Here is a 17,094-nt window from a genome sequence, read left to right as displayed (position 1 = left end):
TATGGCCTGGGAGCAGAGAAAGACAAGGAGGAGGAGCAGGAGGAGGAAGGGGAGAGGGCAGGGAAACAATGAGAGCAATGAAAGCTTTCTCCATCGGCTGGTGGCCCAGGGAGGAGGAGGGAAGAGAGGAAAGGAAACATGTGTTTTAATTCCATTTTGGGTCAGCCGTGCTGCTGGCCCCAGGCCAATGAGTTTTACGTCTGACCACACTGAGACAGGTAGAAAGAGGGAGATTAAGAGCTCCAATGGAGACACCACTTGGTGGCTCTCACTTGTGTCAGCCTACAGCAAAATGACTGGGTCTCCCACATGCATAGCCAGAAACTGCAACACTCCCTCTGGCTGGAAAGGATAGTGGGACCACTGGGCCAAGTAAAGTTCCCTGCATCCAGGACCTTTAAGGCAGCCTGGAGTGTCCTGCCATGAGGTGTTGGAATGTCTGAGCTAGCTAGCTAGCTGTGTGAGCCTGCAGGAAGGTTACAGCCAGCACCGACAGGAGCTCACTGCTCACTGGCCATTCTGGAGCTCCAGCTACACTGGCTCATCATTGGCCCCATAAAACAAAGACACATGCACTCACCTATTTACACATGAGCAAAGAGAGGTACAGAAAGATTCCATATCTGCCTAAGGCTGCAACAACTGGATTCGAACTGGCTGGATGCCACAATTAGTGCTTCCTGCTAAAGCCACACCTGCTGAAGTTATACCACTGCTGAGGCCCTACCCCTTGCTGAAGCCACACCCCAGCTGAAGCCACACCTCCTGCTGAAGCCACACCCCTAGCTGAAGCCACACCTCCTGCCAAAGCCATACCTACAGCTGAGGCCACACCCCCTGCTGAAGCCACACCCCCAGCTGAATCCATACCTCCTGCTGAGGCTATACCTACAGCTGAGGCCACAACTCCTGTTGAAGCCACAGCTTCTGCTGAAGCCACACTTCTACTAATGCCATATTATCCACTGAAGCCACGCCTCTAACAAAGGCCATGCCTTTAGCTCATCTTCAAGCCACCCTAGAACTATGGAGCACAACAGTAAGGTTTGTAGAGGAAAATACAGCAGTTTCTAAAAGTCTTCCACTTTTTATCCAAACTCACAGCGATCTGCGAAAATGAATTACATGATAATTGGGCAGTATGTGTTTTCTGACTGGTAATTGTTGTAATTAATTCAGCCTCGGTGAAATGCAAGGAGTTAAAAAAATGCCTGGAAATAGTTGGAAACCCATTGTATGAGGGAAACACTCATCTTAATACAAAGTACTTAACCAAATATGACGTCTTCTAAAAAATCCTCCTTATGCGTTTCCAGCTGCATACACAGCTGTCAGCAGAGCAAGAGCACTGCAAAATTGCTCTACATCTCGCTCTAATTTCCTCTTGGTATGGGGAGCTCGTTTGGCGATAACCCTTCCCTCTGGGCTTGGAGGCAGTATTTCCCAAGAGGGCTCCATGCAAGGCCCAGGGCCACATGCTGCCTCGTCGAAGATTCTAGAAACATCGGCTCTGACAGTAGTTTGGGGAGATCTGCCAGGAGAAACACTGTGCTGGTGTTGGGCAGCACTGGGTTCAAACCTCTGCTCAGTCACCCAGGACTGATACTCATTCTGCCAAGGAGGCTCCTGACTTTCAGACATAACCACACAGCCCTCTCCCAGGACCGCTGCTGGGATTTAGATTTGCTGTTCCAATGCTATTATCAGGGTCTGAACCAAAGATGACCCCAGAGGCTCATGGGACAAAGGCCTGGTTCTGGACGATAGGGTTTTGAGAGCGGACTTAGTCATAAGCTCTCATATTTATCCCTGGGTAACACTCATGAGTGGACACTGGAACTGAAGCCCTGTTGGAGGAGGGCGTAGTCACTGTGGAGTATCCTCCCAGCGTGGGTCTTTTTCCCAGAAACAACTTGTCTGCCTCTACTTCCTGGCCGCCAGGCAGTGCGCAGCTCAGCTTGGCCCCAATGTACCCCTCATCACAGGCCCAGAAATGAGACAGTAGAACTTGCCACCAGCGTGCAATTATAGCCACCCCCTGCTTAGTTGCTTTTTGTCCAAAATTTGATCACAATTGTTGAAAAAACAAAGCTACGATAATTTGCTCAGATATACAGCTAAAACAAAAGGCAAAAAAACTTTGTGTATTATTATTATTTTTTTTTAGCATTTCCTTTCCTCCCGAAGACCACTGTTGGAGTGTGAATGCGTGAATGAACTGGTCTTGTTGGCCACACAATCACTGACAAGATGGAAACTTCACCCTATAGAAAAAGTCATGAAAGCAGAAAGCACTGGGCATGTGGCATAAGTAGTAAAGTGCCAGCCTAGCGAGCTCAAAGACCTGAGTTCAAATCCCAGGCCAAAGAAGAAAGGAAGGAGTGAAAGGGAGAGATAGAAAATTTGGTTTTATCACCTCTTTTGCCTTTTCTGTCCATAAATCCGCATTTAGATGACAGAGGTGTCTAGACACCTTGAATCCAGAAAATCCCCCTTTCTGAGAAGAAATCCCCCTGGATTTGGGAGGAGTGCATGAGGCAGTGGTGAGGTACAGGAGTACTGGTTGCTGAGCTCCTGGGCAGGTCAGCGTTCCTGGTCACAACAGGGATACACCTGCTCTGTCCACCCCAGTGCTAGGGTTGGTGTCTGCAACCTCACTGACTCTTGACAGAGACTCTGGAGGGTGGGGACAAAGGCCGGACTTCCATGGCAGGGGAGAGGCTAGGGCAAGGGAGAGACCTCTCCAGAGGACACAGCCCAGTACCAGTGAGAAGTGTACATGGCCAGCAAAGGGCCCATCAAAAGGGAGCCGGGATTCCTGAGGCTATACGGCCTGGTCCTTAGTCCCCTTGGCCAGGGTTCCCCGAAGAAGCAGAGCCCCTCACCAGTGTGGGATAGGATGGTGACGTGCAGTGACCCCTAGGCCGGAGTGCCAACACAGGACAGTGACCTACAGTGACTCCTAGGCCTCATGGTGTCCGCAAGCCTTGGCAGGGGGCCAGTCTAGCTCTACTAACTGCACATGAGCAGTCACAGCAAACTTGGGCATGCAAAGTTGCACACCAGGGGCGTAAGTTCTACCTGTCAATCAAGCTTCCTATCAGTTCACACTCAGTGAGGGACGGTTCACCTGATCCAGACCTGAAAAATCTCAGCCAGGCCGGCGTTCCCTGCAGCCGACTCACTGTCTCTATAATAAACTCTTGAATGTGTTTTTCTCCATCATTTTCCTCACTGCACGTAGCAAAGCAGAGCAAGTATGCCAGCCCAGGTCTGTTCTCTCTTTATTTTTTTTTTTAATTTTTTAAATTTAATTTTATTTTATTTGTGAACATACTGTACAGAGGAGTTACAATTACGTGGGCAGGATAATGCGTACATTTCTTAGCAAGCATTGCAGCCTCCTCCTTTGTTTACCCTTCACATCCCTTCCTAGCCTCCCCCCTCCCCACAATCCCAATCCTTCTCCTTCCCCCCTTTCCCCCCGCTGCACCCACGTTGTAAAGCTAGTTTTGGACATGACAACTTGTACTTCTCATTGTTGCAACAGGTCCACCTGTATCTCTTTAGAAAGCCAGGAATTCCTTCCTGGGAGCCTCAGGAAGGCCCCATCCTCACAACAGCTGCCTCTCATCTCCAGACAAACTAGGAGCACACCACAAACCTCACCCTCCTGCCACCAAGTCAGCAGCTGAGGTCTCACCAGATCTGAGCTGGGAGCTCCCTCGCAAGCAGGGAGAGTGGATCAGCGTATTCTTCCCCAGATGTCTCACTTGGAGCTGACTACAGTTCCCCCACACACACTGGAGTTGTGCGAATACAGCCTGCCTCTGCAGTTGTGGCACACAACAGCACCCAGTGGGCACCAGCTGTCTCCATGGCCTGTGCCAGCCTGGCTGGGGCAGAGAGAATGTGTTTGCCTCCTCCGCCTCCTCCCCCCACCACCCTGTACCTGGCTACATGTCATCTCTGTTTCTGATCAGAGATATTCCAAATTACAGCCTGTCATATATGCAGCACATTAAAAACAAGCTCCTCACTCTTCCGTATCTATACATTCTCATTCCAATTGTTCGAGAGAGAATGTGCTGGAGTTGCTTCTGCTTCTCTGCATTTGAACATCATCTCTTTTCTCCACATTCCCAAAGGCAGGGTCCTTGGTTAGCATGCTGGTTACCTTTCCCTCCCTGTCTGCACCTACATGATCTAATCTGCCTGGGGCAGGCCGGTTGTTTGGCAATCCAACTTGGCGATCTAACCATTCGAAATATGTATTTTAATGTTTTCGTTTCTTTCATGCATGTGTTTCTAACGCATTTATAAGATTATTTCTTTGTTGCTTTGTATGTCCCTCCCCCACAGTGTAACCCCCGCTTTCACTATATTTGATGTCAGTATAACATGTGGAGGAGATGGGGACAAACAAGTCGTTTAAGGATTCAGGTGGACCTGTTGCAACAATGAGAAGTACAAAATGTCATGTCAAAACCAACTTTACAATGTCGGTGTGGGGGGGGGTATAATTGAGTGGGGGGAGGGGGGAGGCTGGGAAGGGAGGTGAAGGGTAAACAAAGGAGGAGGTTGCAATGCTTGGTAAGAAATGTATGCATTATCCTGCCCATGTAATTGTAGCCCCTCTGTACAGTATGTTCTCAAATAAAATAATATTTAAAAAAAAGACAGATTAATTAAAGAAGAAAGGATTTTTCTCTCCTCCTTTCTCACCTTTCAAAGGCTTTTTGAATAAGAATCAACAGAAATCAAAATAAAGGAGTGAGAACACCCCCCACCCCTGTCAACCCACAAGTCCATCCTAGCCCCCCCACAAGAGTGTGCTATTGACATTCATCTGCTTAGCTCCCATCTGACACCAAATGTCAGCCCTCAGCCCTGGGGAATCAGAGGGACAGGAAGAACTTTGAATAGGATATTTATGAATTCCTCTGATACAAGCACAAAAGAGAAGCCGGACAGCTTTATTGATTTAAACATTAAAATTACATGTGCTTTTTTTTCATTTTCCCAGAGGTGATAATGTTTCTTATTTTTAATGTAGATTGAAATCTCAGAGACTTTCCACCAGCTCCTTGTGGTGATTACGAAAGATTAGTGATAACACATCTAATTAGTGTAGAGAGACATTAAAATCAATGGCAGCAGTGTGGAGAGTTAAATTGATGGACTCAGAGTGTCCAAGCCAAGATGGGCCTGCAGGCTGGGCTTTGCCAGGCCCCAGGCATGCTCCTGTCCCCAGGCTTTGTGGAGGCCTTCCAGGCTCCCAACAGTCCTTCTACTGCTTCCAATATCTGCGTTGCTGGAAATGCAAGGAAGAACAGAGCCCCGTTCATTGCCAGAAGAACACAAGCCAGGCCAGCAAGTGTCCCATGCTCAGAACCACGTGCTAGAGAGACCCAGATGGTCACCAATGTCCTCCAGGGGCTGACCCCCCCACCTTGACCCAGGGGTCAGGAGAGCTAGGGGGATAGAAGAGGCCCAGGGCCTTCTCTGACAGTAAGGATAGATGCGGACCTGAAAAGCTTGTTCCAAGACAGCTGTGCTCTAACTCTGCCACTTGTAGGAATGGCTGAACCACAAGGGCTATGACACCACTCATGGGGACAGAGCTCTGGCTGGTCCTCAGATGCTCCCCATGGTATCCCTGGGACTTTGGGCCTGCCCAGCCTGAGAGGAGGTGGACGTAAGGCCAACAGCGCCACCGTGTGTCTGTAAAGAGCAACATCAGACTCTGACCAGATCAAAATGGTTTTTCAGTGTAAGAGAGATAGGAACTTCAAGAGAGGGATCCTAACTTCCTGAAGGAAAATGTGTTTTAATCAATTGCTTAGGGGAAATGAGAAATAAACTCAATAATCTGGGGGGTGGTATGTCACACCTGTAATCCTAGCCACTCAGAAGGCTCACATCTGAGGATCGAGGTTCAAAGCCAGCCAGGGCAAGAAAGTCCTTGAGACTCTTATCTCTAGTGAATCTCCAGAAAACTGGAAGTGGTGTTATGGCACAAGTGGTAGAGTACTCAACTTGAGCTGAAGAGCTAAAGGACAGTCAAGGCCCAAAACTGACAAGAGAGAAAGAGAGAAGAAGGAAGGAAGGAAGGAAGGAAGGAAGGAAGGAAGGAAGGAAGGAAGGAAGGAAGGAAGGAAGGAAGGAAGGAAAGAAGGAAGGAAGAGAGGAAGGGAGGGAGGAAGGGAGGGAGGGAGGGAGGGAGGGAAGGAGGGAGGAAGGAAGGAATTCAACAGAGCTATACTAATAAAACAAATAACTCATAACTGCCATGTGTGCCATTTACCCCTGCTGGTCTCACACTGAATATCCTCCTGTCTCTACCTTCTGAGTAGCTGAGACTACAGCTATATGTCACCACACCTAGCCCAGAACCTGCGTGTTTGTGAGAGCTTTAAGAAGATAACAAGGAAGAAGTGCGATTTGTACTGTGAGCTCTTCACTACATCGTCCGGTATAATCTGTGCCTAAAGAACAGAGCAATGCAGTGGAGATGGCTGCTGGGTGCTTGTACCTCACACCTGGCATCCCAGCCACTCAGGAGACTAAGATCTGAGGACCTTGGTTCAAAGCCAGCCCAGGCACTTATCTCCAATTAGCTGTGGCTCAAGAGGTAGAGCACTTGCCTCGGGCAGAGACAGCACCTAGGCTCTGAGTTCACTTTTCTTATTTCCAACCAAAAAGTTTAAAATGTCTGAGGAAAGCTGAGTGAGAAAGACAGCGTTTGCCTCTGCAGCCAATCCGACTGAAGTGCATCCTGTGTCTCTGCTGACAGGGAGAGAATGATGGCAAACCCAGTCAGTCCTCTCCCTACTATCTTCTGTTCCCTTCTTTAAGTGGGGGCGATTCCTAACCTCCGGCACTTCTCCTGAACAAGGATGTGTACTCTTCAGGCTCTGAAGCTTGCCTGCCTGCCTGAATGTGTCCCTGGGAAATGAGCCACAAAAGACTCTGGAGGAGCAAATGTTCCTGCCTGTGGCAGGTGGGAACACAGGGACAGGGAGCGCTCTTCTCTGTTGTGTTTTAAAACACAAGAAGTTTGCCATCATTACAGGACCAGATGCTAATGTGCTTCATGGCCGAGGTTGGCCTGAGCAACCAAGATCTTGGCCGGTTTCAGGATGAGGCTACAACCAGCATCAGGAGAAAACAGGGCATGGTGTCAGTTTTCAAACAGGCCAGAGGATAAATGTCTTGTGTGGTGTTTTTTTATGAAATTGAATATTTTTTTAAAAGCATACGCAGGGCTGACCATGGTGACTGACTCACCTGTTATTCCAGCTACTTGGGAAGTGGGAACAAGAGGATTAAATTTCAAGACAAACCAGGACAGAAGAGTCTGAGTCCCCCATCTTGACCAGTGGCTGAGTGTGGTGGTGCACATATGTGTAATCCCAGCCAAAAAGGAAGCACAATGGCTAGGCATGGTGGTAAACACTAGGCATCCCTAGCAACACAGGCAATACGTGCAGGAGGACAACCCAGGCCAGGCCAAGCCAGGCATAGAGTGAGACCCTACCCGGAAAATAACCAGTACACAAAGGAGCTGGAGGCCCCTGGCTTAAGTGGAAGAACACCACGTCTAGCAAGTGTGAGGTACTGAGTTCAAACCACAGTGCTGGCACACACACACACACACACACACACACACACACACACACACACACACACACACACACCTACACCTCAAGAATAAGTTCTGGTGTAATTTTTGGAATGGAAAGAAAAATAAAAAGGGGGAAAATTCCTAGCTTTGACTTCAATTTTTCTACAAATTGGTCAAAAAGAATTGCAATTACTGCATATATAGGAAGTGGTAGAAACAAATCTTTCCTTTTAATACAGACCCGACCCCCACTGCAGATGCACAATAAAATCTATGTGGAGGCAAAAAAAGCCATCCATTTACATGGCTGTAAATCTGAGTATTGTTTCCTAAAGGAGACAGGAAGGGAAGGCTCAAGGAAATAAAATTTATTTAGAGATTAATGTGGGTCCAGAGATTTGACATTGTTCATGCTCCACAACATTTGTTCCAGCTAACATCAGTGAACTCAAGTTTCCCCATACACTTTAGGCTGGCCTTTGCTTGAAGTGTTTGCCCTGCCTCTTTGGGAACACCAAATTTATAGTAAATGCGTCTTGTTTCCATTTTTATTTCCTTAGTTGGAAACATATTTTCCCACATCTTGGAAACTGCAAATTACCATTTGTGTCTTTTACCCACTACTTTGACAAAGGTAATCAGCCTTCATCTTATTGATTTGTAAATGCTCTTGATATATTATGATCACACTTGATTTCTATGATGGATGCTACAAACAGATGACAGCCCAGATCTTGCTAAGCTATTTTTTTTCTTTAGTCTATGCTGGTGATTTTCCAAACTAAAAGTTTTTAAACATATTAAGTTGTCAAACTTACCAATCAGGGGTTGAAGGTGTGGCTCCATCGGTAGAATGCCAGTCAATGAGGAAAGTGCCAGGTTCTAGTCTCAGTCTCAGACTTAAAAGAGAAAAAGAAAGTTACCCATCCATATTTAAATTTCATGTTGGACTAGAACATAAAAGTAAGCACATATATTGTTCCAAGGTTTCTATGCTTACCCACATATATATATATATATATATATATATATATATATATATATATATATATATATATATATATGAAGTATATGTACATATATATGAATATATACGAATTAAATATATTAAATATATACAATAGAATTACATTAAGAATAATATTATGTCTTTCTCAGGGAAACAAGTATACCTGTGGAATGAGTCAAGCTCAGAGGACAGATGTGGAAGTCAGATCTAAAATGTGACCATCCCTGAAGGCACACACTGCACTACAAACGCACTTCCACAACCACACTGCTTATGCAGGGAGGATTTCCACGGTGTGACTCCTCTGAACAATGAGCTGACAGTCTTCCAGATGAAAGCTGCAGAGCTGAAATATGTCCTGTCTGAGGGGCTGGTACGAGGGGAGGTGGCAGACAACGTGAGAGGGAGGGTGAGCACAGATCATTCTGGAACCCCACTTGCTCCTCAGCCCCAGTCAGCATGTAGAGCCTCTGAAGCCATCCATGCCTCAGTGGATCCTTGAGAGTAAAAGGTGGCTGTGGCTGTGGCTGTGGCCGTGGAAGTGGCTGTAAGTCCATCAGTCAGGTAGGGCGGCTGTACCCACAGGGTTCAGCTCCATCTCCTCCCCAAGCACCAGATAAGGCTGTGGAAAGCCAACCAAGCCTCCCAGTCATTTACCCCTACCTCAAAGCGATGGGAAATGAAGAGGCCTGAATTACATCCCCATTTCGTTTCCAGGGAGATGAGGAATTCTGCAGGCAGGGTGTTCTGTCTGTCCGAAGGAATTGGGGGTGTCCCATCCCAGCATCCCAGAAGCAACATTGCTCACTGCTGTAGAAGATCTGGGGGTCACAGCCTCCTAGACATAAAAGCAAAGAATCTTGGAGCTCCATTCACTTGGGCCTCCCAACCTAGAAGCCAGCCTTGTGGAAGCAGTGGCCAGGCCAGGCCAGGCCAGGCCAAGCATGGACACGGACGTGGAGGGTCCTTGCACCCCACCATGCCATCATCATTCTTGCATGGAGGGTGAAGGTCGTCAGGAAAGCAACGTGGAAGTGCACCTTGTCCCTGTCTCTGCGTCTCATGGCTACAGGACTGGAAAGCTGTATAAACTCAGTGTCAGGCCCTGGCTCAGATTACACTCCTGCAATCCCAACTGCTCAGGAGGCTGAGGTCAGAGGATTGCAGTTCAAAATCTGCCTCACCAGCAAAGTCTGAAAAACCTCATCTACAGGATAACCAGCAAAAAGTGGGGCCAGAGACACGGCTCATGTAGTAGTGTGCCAGCCAAGCAAGAGCAAAATCCTGAGTTCCAAGTCCAGCAGCCCCAAAGAAGAAAAAAGAAAAGACAAAACACCAGGACCATTCAGAGAGTGGTGAATTACTTTCCCAGAAAGTGAGAGGCCATGAATTCAAACCCAAGTGCTGTCAGGAAAGAAGGAGGGCTGGGTCACATTGGACAGCAGGGATTTCCACTCTCCTGATTGCCTCAAGGTGAACACAGGCGTGGGGGGACGAGGCCACACTTGTCCTGATAATCTCACATCTCATTTTCTGCCCCATTTGCAATGTAGGTTTGCAGGTGTGTGAGTGAGCGGGATGCCTGTACTCAGATTTCTGGTCCTATTATGTAGAATGCATGATTCCAAGCCAGGAACAAGGCTTAGAGAAGATGAATGCAGACTTGGGGTTCTCTGAGTCATAAACCTGCTTGGGGGAGTCATGTCCTATGGTTCTGTGCTCATTTCCACCTCTCCTCATTTCTCTCCCAATTTCGTTATGATTTCCTTTCGGGCCGTGTCCCCTACTGGGCCTTAAACGTCATGCCCGGCTCTCATATTTGTTACTGTGAGTCAACAGCGGAGGGGAGGTGTTGAGTACTGGCCTTGAACTCATTGGATACGGTCCCCAGAAAAATATCACTGACTGAGAACCAAGCTTCAAAAGTATGTGGGGTGTCTCTCTGTCCCCAGGTTGACACTGGCCATTTCCCAGGTCTCTCAGCATCATGGCATCAGGGAACCCAATGGAGAATGTCAGCAAGGCTGTGATAGGTGGGTGGAGGACCCCAGCCGACAGAGCCATCACCTCAGGGCAACTCACTGACTGATCCACAATCCCGGCTGCTGGGCTGGCTTCTGTCTCTCTGAGCACATGAATACCAGCTGAGCTTTCTTCCTGCAGCATCTCCGTGCTGAGGCTGGAGGGGGGGGCGGACTTCATGCTTGCCAATTCACTTGTTAAATTCACACCAAACACCTCACAATTCAAATTTCCCGCAGATCTCTCCTTCTGGTTGCCCCCTGGCCTTGAAAGAAGGAGCTCGGTGTTGGCCAGACACAGTTGGATGAGGCTTCCCTGCATGATAGAGAACAGTATTTTGCTTCTTGTTTTGAGCAGGCTGATCTACCCCAAAATGAAACACGAGGGGACCCCTGGGAAGCAAACCCTATTAGTGGTGACAACTTCACTTGTTCCATCTGACCTTGCCTAATACACCCCAAAACACACAGTAGGTCTACTGACCCACCCTTGACTAGCATAGCAAGGAGCACACAGTAGGTCTATTGGCCCACATGAACTGAACTTCCCAAGAGCACACAGTGAATATAAAACATTCAAAGACACACAAGGGCATAGTATGCCCAAGCCCACACTAGGTCTATTGGCTTATCCCTGAATAATATACCCAAGAGCACACAGTGCGCCTACTTCAACAAAAAACACACAGTAGATGTTCTAACCTGCCCTTCACACCCAAAAGCACACACTGGGCCTAGTGACCAAGCCTTTCTTAGCACAACCAGGAGCACACAATGGGTCTCAAATGCATAAGAAAGAGTACACAGTGTGTCCAGAATGGAGGCCAGCCTTCAAGACTGAAGACCCTACACCATTCCTGGGCCATGTGTGGATGGGTGTTCGGGGTTTTGAAAACTCAATGTAAATGCTACTCCAGGGGTGAAAAGGGCCAGGAAAGCTCACTTCCTCCAATGCTCAGTGGAGCCACTTCCCTGCTCTGTGTCCAAGGGGAACTCTTCCTCCCGGGGGTCCGCCAAGGAGCAAGCACCCCCACCCCACAACCTAACACATACGTTCCCAACCCATACCACCCCAGCCTCCCTAACCATCTCCCCATTTTCCAGCCAACTCCATCCTTGCTACGATAGCCCCACCACACTCCTAAACCATTGCAGGATCCCCAAAACAGAGTGGCCAAAGGTTTCCCTAACACCTAGCCATGAATATCCACCCATGAGCCCATTAGAGATTATGAGAAGCCCAGCCATATCCAACTCCACACTGCCCGCTGCACTTGGCAGCATACTCCTCCTTTGTCTGTCTGGTTTCACCAGCTGACCCCGGCCACCCCTGTTTGCTGGGACACATGGGTGGAGAGGAGGCCCCCCTGGATTTACAAAGCCAAGATCTGAGGCTCCTGGAGGGCCCTGCCCCTCCCCTCCAGGAGCCCAGCTTGGCAGTCCCCGCTGCTAGATGGAGGGTCCCATTGCCTTGACAACCAGCACCGAGCTGCTATTTCTGGATTTTTTCTCTCCATCCTTGGAGCCCCATGAAGCAGGAAATGCCATAAGGCATTTGTGTGAGTGTGTGAAATTTTCAGCAAAACGGCATTAATAATGTCATGGGGTACCTCACCATCTAGGGCTCTCCCAAGATGGGCAGGCAGAGACAGGATGCCAATGGCGACATTTCACCCAGCCTGTCACCTCAAAAGCCACTACTAATGGCGACAGCTAGGCAGTGTAGTGGGAGTTTGTTCCTGGGGGAACTCCCGGCCCCCATCATGCCATGTTCTGTCATAATCAACAGCTGCTATGTGCCTGGTGAGCATTGTACAGCAGCACCATCTAAGCCTGGGGGGCAGGGGGTTCTTCAGGACCCTCATTATAAGAACATAATTTCCACACAGTCCCTGGGAAGAGAGGCAACTGTGCCTTCCTCCACACACTCAGCCATCACCTGCCAGTCTGGAAGGAGCCCCAGGGCCCCACCAGGAACAGCGAGATGCCCAAAGCTTTGTCCTGATGACACCCAATGGCCCATAGCACTAAAATGGCAAGCCCATACAGGCGGCAGGGGAGTGGGGGCTGGGAGAGGTTGGGGACTCAGGGATCTGCGGGCCAGCTGAGTAGCAATGGTGACAGATAAGCCATGTTGGTGTTAGAATCGATTTTCATAACGGCTTTTGCATGATCCTGTAATACTTCTACAATCACTCTGGAGTCCAGCATGCTGTTCTCACCATGTGACGTGTGTTTTCCAGCTCGCTGTGGCTCTGCAACAGACTATCCCAAGATGGAGGGTTGCTATGGCTTGAACAGGTGGGGAGGATAGGGGGGAGAATGTTGCCTTTTAGAGGCGGAGCCTCCTGGATGGTAATTAGCTTATGAGGACCCTCCCTCATGGAGGCATTAAGGCTGGCCTTGGAGTAGTGTGGGTCCCAGAAATGGATTTGTTCGCAGCCACCACTGCCCACTTACTTTGCTCTCAAGTAGTGGATATGGACAAGGCCAGGTCAAAAGGGTGGTCCATTGTGGACACATGGAATGCCTGATGGGCAGCATCTCCTGCACTCCAAGTTGGCACATGCGCTCAACATCACAGAGTTGCTAGCTGTCCTCTGGTGGCTCCAGGTACAGTGAGGGCCCCAGCTCCTTCCCAACGGGTCCCATAGGCCACCTGGGCATCCTCATAACATGCATCCAAGGACATTTGGATGATTTTGATAGCAAGATATAAAAGCTGCCATTGTCTTCAGATTTGGGCCCAGAGGTAGGTCTGGCACTCCATGCACATCGTCTATTCTTCATAAGTTTCCAAGGCTCAGACACATGGGAGCTACCAGAGACCCCCCTCTTTCCATGGGATTCATCTTTAGTCAGTGTGATCACCTTTAATCTAGGAATCCCCTGGGAGAGCTATCACCCACGAGGAACCTTCTTTGGGCCTCTTGCCAGGGTGACACCCATCAACTCATTGTGCCCTGCTCCTCTCACCATGCCAACTGAAGAGCTGAGCTGAGAGTAGTTTTTTAAAAATCCCCAGGGTGACACTGCTAGGAATGGGTGGAGTCGGGATTTGTCTTCCCTGCAAGTGTCCGGGCGACTCCCCTCCTCTCCTTTCCCCATACAAGTCTGTCGTGGAGATTGCTATGGCTGGTTGTCTGTGCTGACATTCGCTGCCCCCATTTCCCTGCTGACCTCCTGCCCTTCTGTACTCCTTCCCCCGCCCCATCTGTGCCTCTTGAATCTGCCCCAAAGCCTCCCATTTGCCCTTGATTCTCAGGCCAAACTTCCTCCCAAGCTCTCCCAGCATCCTCCCAGCAGGGCCCCTACAAAAACACCCATGGTCCGCCCAGCCATGTGGAGGCCTGGCATACCACCTGCCATGTGGTGGCTCACCATCAATGTCAGCCTAGCACCAACACATCTGCCCCAAGCCCTCACCAAAAGCCAACTTGCTGGCCTTGAATTCAAACTTCTAACCTCCACCTCATGAAGATCTTTTCTATTGCCCAAGCCAAACAGCCTAGCTGCGCACTTTTCTGTCATGACAGACTGCCCAGGTCCCAGGGTCCCAAGAGATGCCCTCCCCTAGGGAGAGTCAGACATCTTTGCCCTGCAACCACCACCATACAAAGCTAGCATGAGTTGAACCAAAGGATTTCAAAAATCAATGCCTTTCCTTGATTCTCACTGCATCCCTCTTACAGGAATGTAAAAGCTATAAATGACTTATGAATGCATTTATGAGAGGTAAAAGATGCAGATAAGGAAAGCTATCATATTTACTAAAATCCATAAAGCAAATTCAGGATGTAATATGACGTCCCCAAAGTGTAACAGATAATTTGACACAGTTCTGCTCTCTGTTGATCTGTTTCAACTCTGAAATTGCATGCATATTTTAAACAGTCATTTACTGGGTGCCAGTGGCCCATGCCCATAATCCTAGCTGAGATCATGGCAGCCCAGGTGGAAAAGTCTTTGAGAAGCTATCTCCAAAACAGCCAAAACCCAGGCTGGAAACATAGCTCCATTAGTAGAGCACCAGCCTTACAAGCAAGCTGAGCAAGTGCAAGTTCTTGTGTTCAAGCCACTTAATAAGGAGAGAAATCAGAATGTGATGCCCTTTTTGTATAAATACTAAATTATGAAAAGATTAGTCACTTAGTTGTAAAATAAATAATGGATTCTTTATAAACTGTTGGGAGACAGTGCATTATCAATCAGAAAATTTTGAAAGAGGAACCTCATCCACTTGTAGGATAAAATCAACATTACATATAGGTGAAGACATACATGTAAAGTGAAAAACCACAGGCCTAGTGTAGCAGCACATGCCTACAATCCCAGCTATATGGATGGCAGAGATAAGAGTATCACAGTCCAAGTCTGGTCTCAGACACAAGCATAAGACCCTAGCTGGAAATCAACTAAAGCACAAAATGCTGGGGACCTGCCTGGCAAGCACAAAACCCCAAGTTCCAACCACAGAAAGCCTTTCCAATAAAAACGTAAAAACCAAAAACTCCAAGAAGGTCACAGGTGCCATTAGGGAATTAAACAAACTTTCTAAACAATATTGGAACTCCTCCCACCCTAAAATTAAAGATATACATATATGAATGATGAAAGGAGTGAAGTTGATTGACTTGTCTGCATGAATAACCCCGTGGCATAACTATTTTAAGATAATTTTAATAATTAAATATGTATGCCTACTTAATTATGTAAAAATGTAGAACTTCACCATGTAAGAAGGACCTAAAGGATGGTGATTTGGGACTGGGAAGAGCTTTTGTATACAGATGGGGGACACAAGGTAAATAACTAACTTGCAAAGAGCTCTGGGTAATTCACAGGAACCACTATACTTCAGAGGGTAAACATGGAGTTGGGCAGCAAATGGGCTGGCACATGCCACTAGTGAAAGAGATGTGAATTCCAGTGGAACTCTGTGTCATCAGCACCTGGAATACACTGACACCCACGGGGGAAGAAAGTGCTGCCCCACCTACAAGGTGCTTCTATCTCTGAGAAACGCCACCACGTGGCATTCATCACAACATTAAAATTAAGTATCTTGAACCCAGGATTTCCGCTTTGAGAAGCCATGACACAGAACTGAAAATAGTAATGGATTTCCAGCCACCTTCTTTCTGTGGTGACTTATGCACACAGAACAGATTGTGAAATGAGGAAGCAGAACACATAATGGTCCATTCAGAGTGTGAAGTAGTATGCAGTCTCTATAAAGGAAACATCAGACTCTGCCCAGATGGTTAAAATGTAATTTCTCACACATTTTGTCTAGGTTATACTCAACATGAGATTTTTATCTCAACAGATAATCAAATAGAGCTGCTCTTGGAAAGGTCACTGATCATTGAAGACCCAAATAAGGTTTCTTTCCCCTCCCAAAAATATCCTGTCTGTTAAAAAGGGATCTCAATCCAGTCAGAATGACCATCTTCAAGAACACAACAACAAATAAGGCAATAAAGGGACATAAAAGAGATGCATAGAGGGAAAGAAGAAATCAAACTATCCCATTTGCAGATTATATGATCTTATACCTAAAGGACCCAAAAAATCCATCCCCAAGCTCCTACAGCTGATCAACCACTTTGGTAAAGTAGCAGTAAACAAAATTAACCCACAAAACATCAGTAGCTTTTCTGTATGCCAAAACAAGGTACAATCAGAAAGGGAAATCATGAAAACAACTTCATTTGTAATAGCCTCAAAAACAAGTACCTAGCAATCAAAGACCTATTAGATCTTTACAATGGAAACTATAAAAATCTGAAGAAAGAGCCTCAAAAACAAGTACCTAGCAATCAAAGACCTATTAGATCTTTACAATGGAAACTATAAAAATCTGAAGAAAGAGCCAGGTGCAGTTGGCTCACACCTGTAGTCCTTGATACTCAGGAGCCTAAGCTATAAGAATCATGGTTCAAAGCCAGCCTGAGCAGAAAAGTCTCTGTTGAGACTCTTTTTTTTTTTTTTTTTTTTTTTTGGGTCCGGTCGTGGGGCCTGAATTCTGGGCCTGGGCGCTGTCCCTCAGCTCTTCAGCTCAAGGCTAGCGCTCTACCACTTGAGCCACAGTGCCACTTCCAGCTTTTTTCATTTGGCTTATGTGGTGCTGAAGAATCGAACCCAGGGCCTTAGGCATGCAAGGCAAGCGCTCTACCACTGAGCCACCTTCCCAGCCCCTGTTGAGACTCTTATCTCTGATAAACCACTCAAAAAAGCCAGAAGTAGTATTGGGGCTCAAGTGGTAGAGAACTACCTTGAGTACAAAGAGGCTCAGGGACAGTACCCAGTTCCTGAGTTCAAGCCTCAGGACCAGCAAAAAAATTCTGAACAAAGAAATCAAAGAGGACAGAAGGAAATGGAATGATAGTCTATGTTCATTGACAGGTAGAATAAATATTGTGAAAATGGCCATA

The sequence above is a fragment of the Dipodomys merriami genome, unplaced genomic scaffold (genome assembly GCF_024711535.1).
Source record: "Dipodomys merriami isolate MVZ:Mamm:240054 unplaced genomic scaffold, mDipMer1.0.p SCAF_374, whole genome shotgun sequence".
In the NCBI taxonomy this organism is placed as follows: Eukaryota; Metazoa; Chordata; class Mammalia; order Rodentia; family Heteromyidae; genus Dipodomys; species Dipodomys merriami.
Note: the sequence above shows the minus strand (reverse complement) of the source record.